The sequence below is a fragment of the Oryx dammah genome, unplaced genomic scaffold (genome assembly GCF_014754425.2).
Source record: "Oryx dammah isolate SB20612 unplaced genomic scaffold, SCBI_Odam_1.1 HiC_scaffold_26, whole genome shotgun sequence".
Classification (NCBI taxonomy): domain Eukaryota; kingdom Metazoa; phylum Chordata; class Mammalia; order Artiodactyla; family Bovidae; genus Oryx; species Oryx dammah.
In genome coordinates, this window is record NW_024070210.1 from 16,423,495 (window position 1) to 16,428,487 (window position 4,993).

Consider the following 4,993-nt stretch of genomic DNA (forward strand, 5'->3'; position numbering starts at 1 on the left):
TGTGCCATCTGGAAGCAGGTAGGCTTGTCATCATTTCCTCTCAAGACCAGATGACACAGGGAGAAACGGAAGGAACACTTAGACTGAGAGATTTAGGAAATAAACACCCTCCCTTTGCCCCATTCAAACCATTTCTAGCCTCAGTTTGTTTCTTTGCCCAGTCAAGAAGGAAGGGATGGTTTTGGCAGAGCTGAGGATGGGAGAAGAGCAATGTGTGTGCAGCACCCCCAGTCTCCTGGCCTACCCCCCTGCACTTCCTTCTCCCTGCCTGCCTGCCCTGCCACCCAGGACACCTCCCACCATGGCCACCTCAGTGAGCTCCCACTGAAACAAAGGCATCCATCAGGTGGGCATGTCCCTGCCTCGGGGTGAGAAAGCCTGAGCTATGCATATCTGGATCGACAGTGCCAGATGAGTTGCCCGAGTGGTATTTTGATGGCTCTATCACTTTTCAGTCTGAAGCTCCAACAGGGACTGTATCTCATCCCTGTTGCCATGTTCCAGGACCTGTTATGCAAGGACTACCACCTGGGGTTCTCTGAAGTCTTCAAGTATAACCGAAAGACTGCAGAGACCCATGAAAGGCATCCCTATAAATGGAACACAGATGTGGGGAGCAACCAGCACCCCCGTTTGGACCAAAGCAGGAATATATTCTCATGGGCACAGATGAGCACCCCTCGGGTTGGCCTTCCAGCTGCTTCCTTGGACCCCAAGGTCCATGCGACTGTGATGAGGGAGCAAAGATTATAGCGGGGATTATCGTATGGGCTCACCACCAGGCGTCAAGATTTTGAGGACAGAGTGCCAAGGTCGTGGCTGCCCCATGGGAATTTCAGATAAGACCCTGTGAAGGAATGGACGGACATCATCTCTGGGTGGCCATTTCATCTCACATCATGTATATGAAGACTTTGGAATGACAGCAACCTTTGATCCTAAAGCCCATTCCTGGGACCTGGAATGATGCCAGGTGCCACCCCAACTTCAGCACCAAGGCCATGAGAGAGAATGATCTGAAGCACCTTGAGGAGGCCATTGAGAAAGTGAGCAAATGGTACACGCAGCTGAGCCTACGATCCCAAGGGGGACCTGAACAATGCCTGGCACCTAACTGGACTCCATGAAACCTCCACCATCAATGACTTTTCAGCCAGCATGACCAACCGTGGCTCTAGCACCCACATTCCCAGGACTGTAGACAGAAGAAGGTTTACTGTAAAGACCTCTGCCAACCGTGACCCTCTCTCGATAACAAAAGCCCTCATCTGCACGTCTTCACTTTTTCTTTAAACCTGGATGAATATTTTTTAATATACTTATTTATTTATTTGTCTGTGCCAGACCTTAATTGTGGCTTGCAGGATCTTTACTTGTGGTATGTGAGACCTAGTTCCCTGATCAGGTATTGAACCTGGGCCCCCTGCACTGGGAGCATGGCGTCTTAGCCACTAGACCACCAGAGAAGTCCCTGCACGTATCTTCTCAATGAAACTGGCAATGAGCTCACCCAGTACAAAAACTAAGTGGACTGACTTGCAGCCATCAAACCCCTCCTGATTCTACACCCACTTCCGCTCTCGCCCCTCTCTCCATTATCCTAATAGCTGTAACTTAAAGGATGGGGTACCAAGGTCTTTCTTAATCCCTCCCCCAAAAAAGGGGAGAGAGAATTTGAAGAGCAACAGAGTTCAATGTTGAATGCTAACTAGGGGGGGGAAAAAAGGTTCGATACACTGTGTATTTTGTAACAGCCTGGTTTCATTTCGCTTTGCTTTCTTCAGTATTTGGTGGTTGCAAATCTAGTCCAAGATTGGCTGTGGATTTGAAAAATCAGTGGTTTTGATTAAGTATTTGGACTTTGATCTTTGAATGGAATTAACCTTAAAAAGAAAACAGTGCTGCTTAGATGAAAGAAATCACTAGCCTCCTGCTCTCCTGAGCGGCGCGTCAAGTTACTTGTATACCATGGCCAAGTGACTACTAAGGAATTTGATAATTACCTTTCCAGTTAGAATAGCACATATTCACTGCTCAGATTCAAGAATTTGTTTAAAAATGCAACTATAAATAGTGCAGGTACTTCCAGTTTCTAACATCAGTCTTGCAAATTTCCTGTCCTTATGAATAGCCTGTTGTTCAAGCCACCCAACCACAGTCAGCAAATGGACTCGCACAAGCTAGCACCCCTTCACCACCTTTGTGTTTATTTAACCACCTTGCTCTCAGGATAATTTAAGATGACTTTTAAAAATTACATGCAATATAATGAAAGCAAAACAGTAGGTATATAAGAAAAAAAATTAAGGGAAAAAAAAACAGAAGATGAAGATGCTAAGGGTGAAATTTCAGTTTTGGGGGTTGTAAAGGTCTGTACACTGGCTCAAGACTGCTTCATATCTGAGTGTGAATAAAAAGCAGGGAGACACAATCAGTTATATGATCTAGAGCATCCATAGAATAAAAGCAGGTGTTCAGAAAATAACAGCTATTTCTGGAATGAAGACCCACCAAAAATGTCTTCCATTGATCGTCATAAAGAAAACAGCATTCTTACCATAGATATGACAAGGAACTCCATAAATTTTTCTCTTAAAACATTTCTGTGTAGGCTGATGACTTCTTAAGAAATCTGAGTTTATTAAAAATCATTTTTGGAGACCAAAAGCACATGGTTCAGATCCGCAGCCTGTGTGGTTCAAGGAGAGACTTTAAGAGCTGGGAGAATACATAGCCTGTGGAAACTTCAGATCATCCTCATCAAGTTTTATTTCTCTAAACCAAGCGTTTGTAAGCATCGTAAGCACGATGAGTTTAGGATACTTTCTTTCTAACCAGTACTTGTGATGATAGTTAAACATCACTCTATTTGCTCTAACTTGAGCCACGTCAGGAGGAGGGGCAATGTCCACGGCGGAAAATGCAGGAAAGCAACCACACCTCATCCTTGTCATCCTTTGTCTTCTCTTACAGGGAAGACTCACAATGTCAAATTCTCTCCTTTGCCCCCTTTACCATCCATTCATGGGGTGTTCTCCAGTCCCACTTGGGGCTTCCCTGGTGGCTCAGATGGTAAAGAATCCACCTGCAATGTGGGACACCCAGGTTCAATCCCTGAGTTGGGAAGATCCACTGGCAGAGGGCATGGCAACCCACTCCAGTATTCTTGCCTGGAGAATCCCCATGGACAGAGGAGACTGGTGGGCTACAGTCCATGGCATCACAAAGAGTCGGATACAACTAAGCAACTAAGCACAAGGTCAGTCCCTCTGCCCACACTATCTTCTTCTCACGCCCCAAACATATAGGTTGATCAGATATCCTGAGGGGCCTCCAGAATTCACGTCTCTGGAGCTGTCCTGGAGTTCTGGCCGGGTCCAGGTTGGGGAGGACATCAGTGAACATAGATCACCCCTGCTGACTAGCAGGGTATGTTTTTCATGGGACTGGGCTTCCGGAATGGTGCTCTCATGCTGATTCAGGGTGACTCACTCACATCGGACACAGGGAGAGTTCAGGGCCTGGGCTGTCAGGCGTCACCACTGAACATTACTTTGGAGCCGCGTTGGTAGGCTGTGCATCACCTTTCTCCTGCTCCTTCCACCTCACCCCACCTACCTCACCAAAAAAAGTGCCAGGGGACCCACACACAGTGGGATGTCACTGCTCACATAGCAAGGCAGCTTATTTGTCCAGTTTCTTCCAACTCCTACCTAGTGATCCCAAGAGGACCAATGTTTCCCCTCTTTTTCTCTTCACTTTATTCCATTTGTCAGCAAAAGCCCAAAACCCATGTCTGATCATCTTAAACAGTGTGGCTAATAGTGCTTTGGGGCTTCCTTGGTGGCTCAGTGGTGAAGAATCTGCCTGCCAATGCAGGAGACTCAGTTAGGTTCCTGGGTCAGGAAAATGCCCTGGAGAAGGAAACGGCAACCCACTCCAGTGTTCTTACCTGGGAAATCCCATGAACAGAAGAGCCTAGCAGGCTACAGTTCATGGGACTGCAGAGAGTCAAACACTACTCAGCAACTAAATAGCAACAACAATAATGCCTTACAGAAAGAAGAGAAAGCCACAGGTATAAAAGTCAAATTAACCATACTCAAAAACCAGGACCATCATCAACACCCCAACACCCCAAACCCTCAGGATATCTAAGCGTCCCACCTGTAATTCTCACAAAGTCTACCTACACTTCTAATAAAATTGTTCACCCTTACCACCAACATTCATGATAATTAAAAACGAATTCTTATTTGGTTTTATAGTTCTTCTATTTAAAAGCACGGATGGTGGAAAAAGTAGTGTTTCATACTTGCATTAATTCCATATGGGCAGGATTTCAAATATATATGAAGTTAAACAAGTTTCAAGGATTAACTAAACCACATAGCCATATATAATATTGTTTTTATAAGAAAATGTACTCCCAGTTCCCATAACCACTTTATAATTGAACTTCTGGTATAGAAAGTCGGGTACTTCCTATTCAGCGTCACCTTCATGTACAAAAAGCATGAATCAGGATCACTGACCACCACTAGCAATGAATCATGCCTGAGCATGTGAAGAAGGACAGATTATTCCAGAAATGGTCACTTTTGGAAGTGAAGAATTGTCCCAGAAATTTATTCAAGATATCAGCGCAACAAAAACCATTACAACAAAAATCCCTTGATAGTGTGCACACATGTCCACACATCCACACAGGTATACACATACACCCCCACAAAGACTTCCGAGGGCTGAGTCAGGCATGAAAACACTAACAGTGACCTCAGATTCAGGTTTGTTACATTAAGACTTGTACTTGGGATTGCACTGGCTCTCTTGGCAAGTGACCCAGACGTTGAGAAGAGTTGTATTCTTTTCTTTGCAGGCTCCTGGGAATATTTAAACCTCTTACCAAAAAAATGTTGCTCATACTTTTGCTCATGAAAATGTAGACTGTATGAAATTAAATTACTATTGATGGGTTTAGGATAAAATGGAG

General features: G+C 44.9%; 1 pseudogene; it reads left to right on the forward strand.

Annotated features, from left to right (window-relative positions):
* Nucleotides 1-301: 301 nt before the first annotated feature.
* LOC120852700 lies at nucleotides 302-1,526 on the forward strand (annotated as a pseudogene).
* The last annotated feature ends 3,467 nt before the right edge of the window (nucleotides 1,527-4,993 follow it).